Genomic DNA, 17,098 nt, shown 5'->3' on the forward strand with positions numbered 1-17,098 from the left:
GTTCAGCTGTGAAAATTAGTTTGGTCTAAGAAAGGTATGAGACAGTCACGTGGTCATTGGTGTCCTTGCTTGCCATGTAAAATTTACTCGCTTTCCTTCAAAAAATTAGCAGCTCCAAAACAGCATATATTTGGGCAGCCAAATAACTTTCTCAGCAAATGCCTCCTCACAGATACAAGCCAAATGATGTATGCTGATCCTTTTAGTGCTAATGGATTTGCAGGAGCATAATAACATCAGGACTATGGAATGATGGAGATGTAGCAGAAGTGATAGTCTGCCTTTACAAATCAATATTATCAGTGAGGCACAGATTGAAACCATATATTTCTTCTCATAACCTCTCTCTGAAATCTGCTTCACTGCCAAACTGTGTATCATAGAGATATAATCCAAAAGTATTTTATTCTTGTGGGGTCTGAGATTTTTTCTTTTTTCTCCCCCATTTTTCTGGTAGGTTATACTGTAGACAGCTGACTTTGGCAAGCTGCCAGACCCCCACCCAGCCACTCGAACTTCTCCTCCTTAATGGGACTGGAGGAAGAAAATAAGACAAAAAAAACTTGTAAAGTGAGACAAAGACAGGGAAATCCCTTATCAAATACTATCAGGGGAAAAACAGTCTAGACTTTGAGAAAATTTAATTTACTGTCTGTTAAAATAGATTTGGATTGCGAGAATCGAAGACAAATTAATATAACACCGTCTTCCTTCCCTTTCCCGGAGTTGAACTCACTCCTGCATTTCAGACTTTATCTCCCTGCTCTGTGCAATGCAGGCTGGTGGTGGAATACAGTCAGTCCATAACATTTCCTTTTCCTCATACTATTCCCCTGCTAATCCATGGGTTACACTTCATTCAGTGATTATGCCCTTGCTGTGGTGTGGAGTTCTCCACAGGCGGTAGTGAGGGTATCTGCTCCACAAGCAAATCTCTGTTCTGGTGCTTCGAGCACCTCCTCTTCCTCTCTTCCTTCCCTCACCTGAACTCTGCAGAAGTTTCTGATACTTCTTTTCTCATTTTCCCCTCATAGTGATCTGTGGTGGTTTTGCCCTTTCTTAATCTAATTTTCCCAGAAGAACTGCCACCTTGACTCAGGGGCTCAGATGTGTCTCCTCAGTGATGGGTTCATCGGAACCAGCACCTCACAGAGAAGGTCGTTCCATTAGAACCTCTCCTTAAAGAGGCTGCCCCTGCATTCTCCCCAACACCAGCACCTTGGCAGGGGCATACTTAAATCCAGTGGAAAAAGACAAAATTCAGATTAGTCTAGAAAGGAGAAAGACTGAAGCAAGACAGAATAGGAGCTTTCAAATACAGGTCAGACAAACATTTCTCTGTGAAGGTTCACATCGGGTAATTTTGGCCCCAGGTGGAAGAGTTGTGAGTGCAGCACTGTGTTGATTTTGAACCACAGCCATCATGGACATGCTTAAATTCACTTATGAAAGTATGATGTGTATTATCATAATTTCTATGAAGATTTGTGGTTTTTGTGGCTTTTTAGGTGAGTCATGAAATACATATTTGATATTGAGAAGTATACACCTCAAGTCAGAGCAGATCTGTTTTTGTAACTTAGGATTTTATATATATATATTATAGCTATGAGTGTGTGAAGTTGGTGAGGCATGGGAACAGATTGCCCAGAGAGGTTGTGGATTCCGCATCCCTGGAGGTGTTCTAAACCATGGGGCTCTGGGTAAGCTGGTCTAATGGAATCATGCTCCTCCTGGCAGGGAGGATGGAACTCAATGATCCAATTTTTTTCCAGAGCAAGATCTCAGAGAACAAACAGACTTCATGTTATTTATTCAGGAGTCTTACTTTGACAGGATTTGCTGTCAAAATACTGTCTCATGAGGCTTGTTGTAGAACTGAATGACATTATATCCTCCCTTTTCTGTCTCTATCATTTATCCTTTTCCAAGAATGCTGCCAGCTTCAGTAGGAAACAATTCATACACCATTTGATATAGAAAATTAAGACTATTTCAATTTAAAACAGTTATGGAAAATACTGTTCAGTTATAATGTAAAAGCCACCTTTTCCTTATCATTCAAAATATGATCAACTCTGTCTAGAATCTGAAAGTATTTCCATCTGCCTTACTTTCTACCTATCTTTCCATCACTATCTGCTTATTTATGAGATGTCATTGAATTTTCAGTTTTGCTTTTCCCTACAGTTGCAAATCATATGGCAAACTCTACCCAAAGTCAGCATCCTATTAGTTATACTATCATGTGCATCCATAGGAATAGTGATGACTTGTTCAAATACTGGCTAAGGAGGCCAAACAAAAAAGAGAAAAAAGCACTCTTTTTTTAAAAAAATTTTTCTTCTTTGTAATAAACAGTACTACTTAAAAATGGAGATGTTTACCCAAGCTGTCACTCTGCTCTAAAACAAACCCATAAACTGTAAATTATAAAACACTATTCCAAGTCATGAACATTCAGTAGCTGGCTCATCCATAATCTAAATTTCTCTTTATTTGCATCTCTTCACTAGATACCTGGTCAGGTTTAAAAAGACACAGGCAACCTTAAAATTCAGTAGTAATCTAAATTTGCTGTAGTCTGCTGGGGTATTTCCTGTAAGTAATATAAGACCTATTTACTTTAGTTTGCTGGGTGAGTTATTTTAATTTTTAATTTCTCAACAGATTTTCACTGATGAGAAAGACATTAGATCTGCATATGATACTTAAATTCTACATTTAAAAAGTTGCAATGAATTAAACTATTTGTACATATACCCAAAACCTGGAGAGATGTGTCAGAGATGTTCTTATCATGGTATTAGAAGTTTTATTTCTTGAGTGAGACAATTTTTGATGGATATTAAAATTAGAGATTCATATTTTTTATTATTTTGCTCCTGTCCATGTGGATGTCACTTGTAAAAGTGGAAAAAGAGCATAATAATAAAATCAAACCTTTCACTGGGCGTGGTTTAGGAATGGTGGTTCAGCCTCACCAATGAGACTCTCCAAACCATAGGCCACTCCCTTGATCCCCTGCTTTTCCCCTCCCTTTTCCCCATGTCAGGGGTTGGAGAGAAGAACTGGAGGCACAAAAGGAAAAGATCAGAGGTTGAGATAAGAAGAATTTACTGGGGACAGCAAAGAGATAACAAAACAAACAGTAATAGCAACTATTCAAATGGCAGAAGCTACAAGGAAAGGGAGTAATTCACATGGAAAATCCCCAACAATAGACAATGTACCTTGCCAGATTTGCTGGACTAGAAGGAACCCCTTCTCCCTGGGAATCCCTTAACCCTACCCCCAGCAATAATGTAGGGTGATATTAATTAACCTCTGTCTCCTGGCCATGCCCTCTCCTGGGTACTGCAAAGATTAACCCCATCCTGGCTGGAATCAGGACACACTGCAGTATTCCAGTACACTAAAAAGTTTGAAACCCCACACATCTGCATTCTGGTCTTACTTAATGTACCAGTTGATTTTTCTGCTTTTTCTCCCCCCCACTGTGTGAGGGGAAGGGAAGGTGCATTTTCTTGTAGTTATTTCCATAAATATCCTGCAGTAGCTGGTGTCACAGCAGAGCAGCTATTCTAAACCAGAAATGAATACTTTCTCAGCATAATTTCCCAGAGTTATAAGCAAACCTTCATGTGTGCAACAGAGATTAATAGTCACCTATTGTGATTTATTTTTTCTTTGACTTTTCTTAGGCTCTTAAGAAATAAGTAATAACAGTGAGATACAGATAGACTTTCAGTCCTTACTTTCACATAGAAATATTTTTGGTACATTTTTTGCCCCCTTTTGTTTGCAGTTACAGCCACCAGATCTGTCTTGCCCTGAACACCTTCTCTCTTCTCCTTCCTCAAAGTCCCAGAGACACAAAGTATTTTGAGTCACTGTGTTAATCATGTATAAGTGATTAATTCTTGAATAGTCAATACTTTGCACAATGTCTACTTCAAAACCTACTCTAATAGCCTCAGAGTTTTGGGCGGGATTTTTTTTTGTACAAACTGTATAGCAATTCAGTAATTCAGTGATTCAGTATATCAGTCACCTCTCTAATCCTCTCTCCCTTCTAATGAGATATCTATACTCTGTTTACCATCTACATTTCAATTGCCTGAAAATGTTACATTTTTCAATAAATCTTCAGAAATCTGATGTTCTCCAGCTTGACACAGGAGCTGCTTCTTTGACTGCTTCCCTTTTGAGGAATTGAAATCATACAGAGTCCATTACTGTTTTGTTTCTATAGTTTCCACATGTTGTCTCCTTTAGATCTCTACCTAGTATCTCAGCATTTCTGCCAGAGATTTGGCTAACTCTCCTCTTAACTGTTTCTGTAGCCTGTCTTCTTTCTCTAATGTGTCTACTGGTCTTGAAAAAATGAATAATCCGAATTCAAAACGGCAAAAGATGCCAACTAACATATTTAAAGCCAATAAATTTCTGTTGACAATCCGAGGAGTTGTATCTTGCATACTCTTTGATTTTTGGCACTAATAAGTCAAGTGCTCACAGCATGGCCTGTCTGGAGACCAAACTCTGTCAGTTTCAACATTTGAATTTGTAGTTAGGAGCCTTGGGTTTTTTCTCTTTTTTTTCCCCTGTTGACAAGTTCTTTAGATATTCTGTGGGTAAATAACATAGACTTATAATGTTCTGTGTTTAAAAAGGAAAGTTATAAAAAGAAAATTCTTTGCCTGTGAAGGTCAACTTTACAGTGTTCACTAATTCGTTAATTAAATAATAAAGTCTTCATGCTTAGAATAGATTATCTCTAAAACAGAATAACTGAATACACATAAGCTGTACAGGTAGATAGCTAGATAGAGATCAGTATAGTTCAGACTAGACAAGAAAATGGTTTTTTGCCTAAAAACAATGAAAATTTCTCTCTGCCTGTGATTCTTTCAGGAAGAGGTTAGCAAGATATCAGCAATCCTTATTGACTAGATTCAACAGTCTAAAACGACATACTTTTGATCTTTTGATTTGCATCCTGTTCCATGGATCAGCTAGAAAACCGTTTAAATCATGCATAGGCTTTTGAATTAGCTGGGAGTGAGAGGAGGAAAATGCAATTCCCAAAATAATTTTGGGGATGCTCAGGTTAGCATTTTATTTGATTCTCATCTGAGGTTTAGGAAATTCAGCTGCTATTTACAGATGGGGCTGATTGAAAATATGGAAAAAAAAAAAAAAAAGAAGGTGAAGACATTTATGTATTATTTTTTCCATATGTCTACATTGCAGGATCTTAATATATTAATATCTTCCTTCACAGAGAGAAAAGAGAGGCATAGCCATAACTGTAACTACTAACACTCACTGGAAGTCTGCAATACATAAGCCATAGAAAAAGGACACTGTAAAGGCTGGGTATATTTTCTCCTACTTCTAAAAAAACTGATTAAAATAATATAAATACATATCTTGGCTCCATAGAACTATTTTATCCAATCCTCATTCTTTCCTCTGCATTCTTTATTCCCTGTAGTCGATAGGAACAAAATGTTCTGGAAAGCTTCTATAGGCATAAACAATTCTTGATAGTTCAGTTTTAATGATATTTTCCGACAGCAAGGAGTCAAACTAACTATGTGGCACAGGCTAGTGCAACCTGTAGGGTATATAGCTCTGGTAGCTATCTCATTGAGGAAGAGTTTCTGGTGGTTAAAATTAGTTAAATATTTTCCTTGGCAAGAAATCAATAAGCAGAATCTTTCAACTTGAGGAGTTCAAGTGGATTTTATACTGAACCCTAAATAACATGCTCAACAAGCTCTCTTTATGAGGAGGATCTAAGTGCAGGTCAAGAAGGAAGAAGTTGATCACTGTTTGAGAGGAGCATTCATTACCATACTTACGGGGTCTAATAACAGGCAGTGTGCCTGAATTACTAACTGCTATAATATTCCAAATTCTTTTTATTGAAATAGGCACTTAGAAGCAGTGAGTAATAGTCTGTAGCATCTCTTGTGCGGAGAGGTTTTCCTTCGCTCAAAGAATCTGTTTATTTACTCTTTCTTTGGTCTTGTCCTCAGAAGTAAGAGAAGTAAGAGTAAGTAAAAGATAGGCCTTGAACCCCTGAAAGAATTGCTCTTTCAAAATTACATTTATGTCCTTTTCTTCTTTTTGATATTTGTATTAGTCACTATTCCTAATGTTTCCTTTTCAGTTTAACAAGAGTATATTTTTTTTTCTCGGTAAAAGGAAATGAATGTTCAGTGAATGCAAAAGAGTCGTTAAAGGAAAAAAAGTGGATTAGAAAACTCCAACACCCTTTTACTTGATTTTAGAGATGCTTAAAGTAACAGTATACACTCTGCAGTCATTTTCCAGGCATTCTCCTTGGGTTATAATTTTCTTAAAATACTGAATTGAAACTGATCACATCCTGATATCTTTGTTACATTTGTTGCTTTTTTATCTTTTTTTTCTTTACCATAGGAATATTTCAAACATAGTATACAGCATACCATCATCGTTAACTTTTTTCTGAAGGAATATATTTGGCATGCTACACAATAGAACACAGGTTTTTTTTTTTTTCTTTCATTAATAACAATATTTTTGTTGCTTCTTTAGTCATTTACTTGTTAACATTTGACATCAACTTCTGTTTGAGGAACATAAATTATTCAGGTTTCTTCTAAAGTTAGAAGACCAAAAAATTTCCACGGGGTTATTCAGAGATGATCCAGAGAGGGTACACTTTTTGTAGATGCCTAACATGTTGATCATGGTATGGGTAACTTTCTAAGTTGTATCACATATATAACATTCTTTCATAAATATTCTATTAAGATATAAAAAAAAAGAAAAACAGATGTAATTTAAAATTGTTTAATAAAAGCATGATTAGTGGAATTTTTACCTTTATATTTGAAATCCCACACTAGACATGACTTTTTTATTTAAAGATTTAATGCAAAGTTATGCAAATATTTGAACAGTGCTTTGCTGAAAAGCTGAAGTGTATTTTTGAGGACACAGTGTGAAAACATGGCATAGAATCCAGTAAATTTTTACTTTCCTGCCCTAATTTCAACATTTCAAAACCTGGGAAATGAAACAGAACAGAAGCTATAACAAATAAGGGAATGAAGTGAACAAATTGTGTGGGCCCGTTCAGTGTTCAGTCTTATGTCTCTGAATCCTTCACAAATATTTTTATTTGAAAACCAATACTGCCATGATACAGCTCATTTTAGACAAAGAGTCTTTTAAAGACTTTTAAAAGTCTGCAGCAGATTAGGCTCCATATCTATTCTTAAAGTCATGGTAACTATCAGTTTTCCACCACAAGAAATTAAAGAAGGTATAAAGGAAGACTACAACAAAGTGTCGAACAATTAAAAGGAAATGTTCAGTGTAGCATTATCAACAGGGAAACATTTTAAATACAAGCTGTCAAAGTGTTCCTCAAAATTATACTCAGTGATAGAGTAGAATTAGAAAATCTGTTTTTCTCTTCCACGTTCTTATGCTTCAGTTTTTCCAGTGAAGTGAAAATCCATATGACTGATTGCTCTTATCTCCACTTTAGTTCTCATTTTCCTTTTTTTTTCTAGGTGATATTATACCCTTCTTGCTTGTGTTTTGAATGTATTAATGTCTGTGCTGTTGTTGTCTTTTATTAGTGTGTACTAACATAAGAGAAAGCAAAGTTGGTTCTATTATTAAGTGTTAATAAGTTAAAAAAACAAATTTGAAAAATTATACCTCTTTTGTAAAAGACATGTTGAATTAAGTAGGGACTCGGAACAATAAGGAAATGCAGTATTTTTAGTGGACAAAAGACTAAAGAGCATATATAGAACACTGTATTTAACAACTATGTTTAGCTGACCTGAGCCATGCTGAGATGGGGTACTCTCCTTCCCAAAATCTGTCATGATTAATGTCTATGTACCTTCCCTAAACATATAACAAGCTTATTTGAAAACAAAATCCCACTACTTTCCATTTAGTAACTGAAACAATGACTCTTCCTAATATCCCCTCCCCATCTAGCAGATAAAAATTTCACCTCAAATTAATAAAGTAACTCTGCACATAGAGTTCAGTAATGTGCAAGGGCTACAGGATGTAATAATTGTAAAATATCTATGTTTGAATACCTACTTATCAATTCACTAATGGAGCGAATTTCTGAACCTTTAATTCTGGATATATGAAAGTATATGTTCATGCTTGAAAGTCCTGTGGTCATACTTGTGATAACAGAACTGAGCATTTCTTTCATTTTTACATTTTCATGCTAAGATTAAAGCTTTGAAGATATGATTTTGTGAATGTAAGTGTTCCTCCTAACTGAAATTCCAGATGAAATTTAATCAGTTCCCAGTTGTTTGTGATACCTGAAATCTTAAGGAACTGTGCTAAAACAAAGAAATTGAACAAAGTATTTCAGGTACATGTGACATGTCCAAACCCCTTGGCAGGACTTCAGATGGGTTAATCAGGAAAAAATAAAATTCTTAAACTCACTGGGACTCTGCTAAATAATGACCCTTCACTACAAAACCTTTTATGTTTGTTCATTCACTTGAACTTGCCAAAAATGTGTAAAAGTAATAGTCATATAGATTGCCTCTGGTCTATTTTGAAGCAGATCTGACTTCTCAGTCATTATCAATCACAATATGTCATTCTATTCCTGGTTAGCAGTCAGATGTTCAGTTTCATGAAAAATGATGAGCTTTCCTCTTTTTTTTTTTTTTTTTTTTTTTCTGCATGGAACAAACCTTGTTGTTTTGTTGATGTTTTGGTGTGTTTTCTTCCAAACTGAATTTAAGAACACTTGCTTATTGCTGCCTGGACTTTCAGCCAATGCCATAAATGATGGCAGTTGACATTCACCATATTAGTCTCAGTATCTTAATCTCACATCTATTGACTCTTCTGAAGCATGAATCTTTATCTTTCATAAAAATACAATGACATGACACTGTAAAGCACACACACACATGGCTAGTTAAACTCTCAGTTAATATCAAAACTAACCCTTTAATGAAACAATTTGATATATACAGCTTGCTTTTATCAGGAATTGTTATTTTAAAAAAATCATGTCAGGACATCTGTTTTATTATTTCTTGTTACCTAGGATGGGCTTTTTGTCTGTGGCTGCCTAAGAGTTTTAAACACTTATCAATTGAACAAACAAAGTAAAATAGAAAGGGACTTGACAGATATAAAAGGTTTCAAAATTGTGTTCCCTCCTACTTCAATTCACTTTAATTGAACCAAATTGAAATTAAATCCACTTATGCATGAATATGTTACTCATTTCAGTGTAATTTTCATATTTTTGATATAAAGTTTTAAATATAAATTTCTCCTGTATTCTCACAAAATTGAAGAAAATCCATTTTGTAGCTGTTAATGGGTGAAAGTGCCCCTAAACATCATATATCCCTATCTGGAAAATTATTATGGCATGTTTTATATGGTGAAATATTGTAGTTCTTATTAAACATGGTTCTTAGTGAAAACATGTTCTTATGAAGGACTAAGTAATATAATAAAACAAGTCATAAAAATAATTACAAACTAATATCAAATAGTACTATTAAATTAAATTAAAACATAGAATAACATTTTATATATATTAAATCCATGTTTTAACAAAAATACTTTGCATTATGTGGTAAACTCAGACCAAAAGCCATGAGAAGTGTACATTTTTATCACTGCTGCACTGTTGTTCTGAGTTGTAAAATCTCCACCCGTCTTTGAAAAGGATTTAATCAAAGTCATGAAAAGTCTTTTCAGAGATATTAATAGAGCATTGTTTAACCGTTAATTTCTGCTGATATTTTAGCAAGAAGAATAATTATCAAAAATTATATTCCTTAGATATAAAACTTCCACTGATAAATTAAGTCTTCCAAGGAAACACACACACTTATTCTGCACTTGCCATGTTTTTGCATTGGATAATACACTGTCAATATTACTTTCATTTATTTAAGTCTTGGAGAAGTGAGTTGACTAAAAAAAAAAGATTGGCATAGGAAAGATGATAATAAATAACAGATAACAGCTTGGCCGGAAGCTCAGAGCAGGCATGAGTTAGATAGAAGGACTTGAGAGAAGCATAAACAAATTGCAAAGCAAAAGCTGTAATGGAATAAAACCCTATCAGAAAAGGAAAATTTGTGATAAGTGACTTTTCAGTTTCTTTTTCTGCAGTTTTATGTACTTTAACAAACTATATTTTAATGAAATGAAGTCCAAAGATACACTTTAATAGATACAGAAAAAGGTTAAAAAAATATAAAAAAAAAATGTTCAAAGTCTTTGATTTGGAAAAAAAACAGGAAAAAAGTCATCTAAATCTTGCTTCCCCATCTATAGAAGTTTAAGCCATCAAAGAAAAGGTAACCCATATGAGAAGAGACTGAAATAAAGAAGAACACCTTTGTCAGTGTTTCTGAAATGCATTTCCATTACAGCAGGACATTTATGTGTGGGGTAAGGAAGTGAATTGTATTATACTAATTGAAAATGTTACTTATCATGTTTTTGGATTTTTATCAAAATTTTTGTCAGTTATAAATTTTATTAATGTGTAAGCTAATCTTCCAGTGTTTTGATCTCTTTCTTTTTGAAAGTATGATGTCAGATACTTTTATTTGCAGTGGGTTCTTTCATGATATCTAGGTAACACACAGACTCTAGATATCCTGCTGATAGGGTACTGACTGAAAAAAGAAAAGCCTCTTTTATCCTAGATTTCAAATACAAAGGAGAACATAAAACATACAGCGCTGTTTGAAAGGTTTTTCCTATTAGTTCTTCTCTCTATGTTGTTGCACAAATTTATCCCTAAGAACATAGCAGACATTTGATGGTACAAACAGAAATCTCAGGGATTTTATTCAGAAGCAGGTAAAGGTAATTCTCTAAAAGGATTCATGACAATAACCCTCCCAAAAAAGCCCAAACCAACCAACCAACCAACCAACCAACCAAAAAAAAAACAAACCAAAAAACCCCAAACAAAAAACCAAGCAAAGGAAAAACAAACAAAACAAAAAAATGCAACAAGAAAAAATACCAAAAAAACCCCAAAACCCAAATAATAACTCCCCTGCAAACTACCAAAATTTCATTACTGTTTTTCTTCTTCCATATTTGTATTCTTTTTATGTCCAGACTATTGTAAGCAGCAGATTTGAAGCTTCCTTTTAGATTTCTCCTACCAATATGAAAGTTACTTTGTCCTTTATCAATCAAGGCTGTTCTTACCTCAAAAACATAATTTTTTTTTAATATCGATATTATATGAAAAGCTTTCTCTGAACCTATTATCAAACCACATATATTATCATGTGTGAAAGTCTCCCTCTGCCTTCCCCTGTTATTAGTGAACTTTCTACATCAGACAGACTATAGCAAATAGAGAAATCTACTAAAACTTGTTTTTTCCATTTCCTACATAGCTATCATGTCTTTTAAATAAGTCCCTTGAATCACTCTTTTGAATTGTATCTGTCACGTCCTCATCTTTATTTGAATTCAAAAGCTGAATAAGTTCCACAGTTTTACATACAGAAGAACCAAGCAATTTGAAAAGATTGAGCTCATTGTAATGCTTTTGAATACATTTTTGTTTATGTAATAGAATGAAAAAAATATTTTTGCAATGTATTCACATATATGGAAAATTATTAATAATATAACTATTCAAAGTATGAAAATTAAACAGCTTACAATATGTAACATATATAATATATAATCATATTATACACATAACTAAAATGTAAAAGTGAAAGGCAGGAAATGGGCAGATAGGAATGGGTACAGAAAGAAATAGTGACAGGATATGGCTCAGAATAATAGGCAATCTTTATATTCCATTTTCATTTTGTCTTCTGGATTGTACTTCAGTATCTACATCAGTGAACAGCATGTTTCAATTCAAAAGTAATGATTAAATAAAGTCAGTTGCTTTTGTAGTATGGCTCTTGGACTGCTTGAAAAACACAAGTATTGATTGGTTGAAAGTGCCAATAAAATACTTACAGTGAAACAAATGATAAAATCCACATTCTTATCAAAATTTGTAAAGCCCAATAAGAATAGCCTAAAGTAAAAACATGTATGTACTGCTACCTCAGGTATTTTTTGCCAAATCCTTTCCTGGATCAGGGAGTGAACAGTCAAGAGCTGTTTCTGTGACCTTGGTGATAATTTTATGGCTAGCTGGATGAAAGTACTTGAATCCATTGGCTTTCTTCCTTCAATCAGCTGAACAAATCACTTCTGTTATTCACAGTCGGCTTGGGGTCTTTTAATCAAAATCAACCATCAATATTTCCTCATTATATGTAGCACACAGAACTGTGCAGTTGCTGATTTAGACTAATTCTAAAATGTCTGGTTTGTAAACATGAAACCATTCCAGAGAGTGTTGTTTGGTTATGAATAATTCAGTACATAATGGTTTTGCCTGTACATTATCTAGAAATTTTCAAAAAGAGAACTTTATCAATCCTAGTACTCAGTAATCATTTGTAGAGAGAAGCAGCATTTTTGTCTGAAAAACCTTATCTGGGATCAAACTCTCAAGCTCTTTAAATAAGATGATCAGTTTCAATATGTGTAGAGTCAGGTTAAAAGCCATCAACAACAAAAAGAATCATTTAAGCAAACTCTAATAAAAGCATATTTATTCATCTTAATTCCACAATCAATAATTCTTTACTCTGCTGTACAACAATATAGCATGGCACATTTTTCTCCATCAGTATATGTTTCTCCAAGGCGAGTATGAGAGTTTAATCCAAAGTCTTGTAAGCGCAGGAGGTATGAGATGTAGCCCTTGTGTCACATATATCTATGTCAGAGTCAATCAGGAACCAGAAGCTGCATCTTTGCAATGGAAGTCTGGACTAAAATGACGTGTTCTACAGTGCAACTGCTTGTATGAGAACTAGGGACAAGAGCACCAAAAGGAGATTTCTTGTACAACAGCTGTAGCCTCCAGAGCCTTCTCATTTCTATCTCAGTTTTTGCTGCCTTGAAATGAAAAAAAAAAGAAAAAAAACCCCCCAAAAAAAAAAGGCCACTTTTGTTCTAGAATGTAGTGACTAAAGTATAAAGCAGTTCAACTAACAAACTTTATCCTGTCTTAATAAGTGCTGTCTCCACATAACCAATCCCTAAGAATTTAAATTCAGACCAGAAGTGAAAAGAAATTCCAAAGAAAAAGTAGCAATACTTTTAGCAGCAGAAGTCTATTTTCTCACAGATTTGACATCTGTACAAACTTAAATACGTCTGTAAATGTATTAACTGAGACAGATAACACTTCTTGGTGCTGAAACATTTGTAACTTTTGCACATGTTGCAATATTTGAAGTCCAGTCCAAAAAAGTCTGTGTGATGTTTCCCCCACATTTTCTCTCATTAGGTTCACTGACAAAGCCACTGTCTTCACCTAAGGTATATCAATTTTGACAAAATTTTCGAGTTCTTAGTAACATTGAGATTTTTACTTATCTATTTTATTTGAGAGATATTGACCATGGATGGGCAGAAGAGGAAACAGGCATACGAATATGAACTAAAGAGCCACTCACAGAAACACACACTGATGAAAAATTGTCATATCTCTGCAACTTTTATTAAGAGAACCATACTCAGAGTTTCCTCCCTATGATGCTCACAGTTACAGTTAGGTTGTAACTTGCTATAACACATCAGAAAATTAGTCTGCGGCCAGCTGAAGTTTCCAATGAACAGCCTCTCCAGTTCTTCTCTGTGTGAATCTGACTATTTGAACTAAAATTCTGAATATTTTGCACTCAGGTTGTTTCAATTGCAGTATTTAGTTTGTGTGGCCAGGTATTGGAAGAGAGGGGGCTACAGGGGTGGTTTCCATGATAACCTTCTGGAACCGTGTCCAGCAGAGCCAATGCTGGACAGCTCCAGGATGGACATGCTGCTGGCCAAGGCTCAGCCTATCCAAAATGATAGCAACTTGTCTGTGGTAACATGTTCAAGAAGGAAAGAAATTTATTGCATCGATTAATTGCAGTCAGAGAGGAACAGGGCAAGAATATGCGAGAGGAGCAGCTCTGCAGACACCAAAGGCAGTGAAATAGGAGGGGCAGGAGGTGCTTCAGCCACCAGAGCTGAGATTTATTACCCTCAGCCAGATGGTGCAGTTAGTGACGAGGCAGCTGTGCTCCAAGCCCATGCAGATCCATGAGGAGGCAGAGATCCACCTGCAGCACCTGAAGGAGACCCACAGTGGAGCAGGCACATGCCTTACAGGAGGCTGTGATCCCAAGGGAGGCCCCTGCTGGAGCAGGGTCCTGGCAGGGATCTGCTGACCTGTGGAGAGAGAAGTCCATACTGGAGCAGGTTTCCTGATAGGATTTGTGATCCAATCGGGAATCCACATTGGCAAAGGCTGTGCCTGAGTGACTGCTCCCTGTGGAAGAGGGACCCACATCACAACAGTTCTCAGATATCTGTTGCCCATGAGGTGGATTCAATTTGAAGAAGTTCATGGAGAACTGTCTTTCATGGGAGGGACCCCACACTGGAGCATGGGACCTCCTTTCCCTGAGCACTGGGAGAAACCATGGGTAATGAACTGACCATAACCCCCATAGCCTGTCTTCCTGCACCACTGCAGGACGAGGTGGAGCTGAGAAAGGAGGGAGGAGGGGAGGGAAGGTATTTTTAGGATTTTGGGTTCCTTCCAATTATACTTCTCTTGTTTTGTTAGTATTAAATTCCATTACTATCCCCAAGCTGAGTTTGACTGTGAAGGTGTTTGGCAAGTGGTCTATGCCACTCTTTATCTCAACTCATGAACTTTCTGCTGTATTTTCTCTCCCACATCCACTTGTGGAGAGGAGAGATGCAGTGGTTGTGGTGGGTGCCTGGCATTCAGCTAGGGTCAGCCCACTAGAACCACTAATTTAATCAATTTCTAAGTATAGATACAGACCTATAACTCATGTTCTGATGATGACAAAAATTATGATTATCAAACATATATTGATTTTGATGCATACTCATTATACTGTTTTAACTTCATTTAGAGATTCTAAAACCAAATTTTCTTTTGTTATTTTTAACCTGATTATAATTTCTGCTTTGTAAGTCCTCATTTTTTGTGTGCATAGAATTCCATCCCAAAATCTTCCATGCAGGTAATGGGGAATATTTGAATGGTTAGAAGAAGTGAATTTATATTTTCTCTTTTGTTATTTTGCTTAAAATACAAGTATTGTTATATATGTAAATGAGCCAAGTATTTATGGGAAATTAAGTGGTCACGTACCTGCAAGTAATTATTCAGTACTCATAAGCAATTTTTCAAGATTATACTAGCATTTAACCATATTTATAGTATATTAAATGTCTTCGTGCAATTTAGTCAAGCACATTCTTCAACATTTCCCAAAGTCATGCTTTTATGGAGAAAAAATAATGAATATTAAAAGACTTAAATTTAGCTAAGAAAAGTGTAATAAGAGACAATATCTGGAATGTAAATTCAGAGTAATTCTAAATTTGACATAACACTTTAATAATTGATCAGTTATTTGGAGTGATAGATTCTTCACTTCTTGAAAGTAAGTCTTGCCTCATAACAACACAGGCCATTGCATTTACTGCAAGAGTAACTGGGTTAAATTAGAGTGCCTGTTGTAGATGTGGTCACAATTTATAATTTAATGGTCCTTAGTGGATTTAAGATGGAAAGTTCTCTAACATGCAGATATTTTAAAATGCTTTGAATTACAAAGTAATACAGTGGCATAGCATCTGTAGATATAATAAATGCCAAATACTCATTTAGTTTATTAATAAAAGATTTGTGTACACTGTTTTGCTTAGATATTTTCCTCATCAGTGTTTGCTCTGCACAGGTAATACTTATCTAATTCATAAGTTTTTACCTCCCACAAGTGCATCAATATCATTTCAGTTAGCAGGATAACAACACAGGCTCTGTGGAAGCACAGCGCCTCAGTCAGTGATTAATGCAACATGCTCATTAGGATTCTTCCCTTTTCTTTAAATTTGGGCTCCAGGACTGTCAAATCTTTCACTTTGATCTTTACTAAATTCACTTCAAAAGCTTTCTAAAAGTTCTATTAAAACATTTTTAACTTATAAGAAGGATTTTTTTCAGTGATGGCATTAATCAGAATTTATTTACACTATTCAAAATTTCAGAAATGTGTCACTTGAAGAAAATGAAAAAACACACACAATCTAGGTTGTGAGATACCTGAATGATTAACCCTTAATGGGTGCACTGAGGTTTCAAAGAATATATTAATTAGCAAATCACAAAGCTCAAATGTTTGACCTTTGGGCAAATTCACAATATATCAGATCTAAAAAGATCCTGAAAACAAGCTATGCTAATTTTTTATTCCTTTAACTTTATAGCAAGTTAAGATAAGGATTCATGCCCAGGCCTTTTTACTCTTGAAGTATTCTTATGGTTTCTACTTACAAGTTGTCTGTTAGTATTGTAAAAAAGTGGGTGTTGTCAGTGAAAAACAAGGTCTGTACTGCTTCACTAACACACTATGATTTCTGGATGATATTCAGCTGGTGACTTGAATGGGGTATAGGAGAACTTAAATGTAAACAGAAATTTGATTCTAAATAAAAAATACATTCTTCAAGCTAGAGTCTTTATATAATCTGAGTGAAACAGCAATCATAAAAAAAGAATGCAGAGCTTGGAAATGAAATCTGACACTTCAGGTATATTACAGATAAAGCAACTAGTATTCCAGCCTTTACTTTTGTATCTTCAAATTATTAAGTTTCTATATCTACATTTTTATACTGGATGGATGATTACATTGTGAGTGCTAGTAAAAAAATTCAGTGAAAAAAATTATTATTACTTAGATCAATGATGATGCTACACCATTCCTATTATGTATAGAAAGAAAGGATTGCAGAAAATACCTTAGTTCACTCTTGACTTTGTTGTGCCAACGGGAAGTTTTAACAATTGCAAGTTTGTCAGACTGAGCTGCAGCCGAATATGTCCATAAGCAATCATACATGAGGAAGATCTTTGACTAATAGTCTC

At 35.0% G+C, this 17,098-nt stretch overlaps 1 protein-coding gene across 7 annotated transcripts in view; it reads left to right on the forward strand.

Moving 5' to 3' along the window:
- The window catches only part of CNTN5 (contactin 5), a 619,341-nt gene that overhangs the window by 156,580 nt on the left and 445,663 nt on the right, over positions 1–17,098 (forward strand). Inside the window, exon 1 of one of the 7 annotated variants that reach the window (XM_074535150.1) lies at positions 6,519–6,541. The exons of the other annotated variants lie outside the window; for them this stretch is intronic. The gene's annotated coding sequence lies outside the window, so the exon portion shown is untranslated. Of the gene's footprint in view, positions 1–6,518; positions 6,542–17,098 lie in introns of those variants that run through there. 7 annotated transcript variants of the gene reach the window in all.

Source organism: Zonotrichia albicollis, chromosome 2, assembly GCF_047830755.1.
Source record: "Zonotrichia albicollis isolate bZonAlb1 chromosome 2, bZonAlb1.hap1, whole genome shotgun sequence".
In the NCBI taxonomy this organism is placed as follows: domain Eukaryota; kingdom Metazoa; phylum Chordata; class Aves; order Passeriformes; family Passerellidae; genus Zonotrichia; species Zonotrichia albicollis.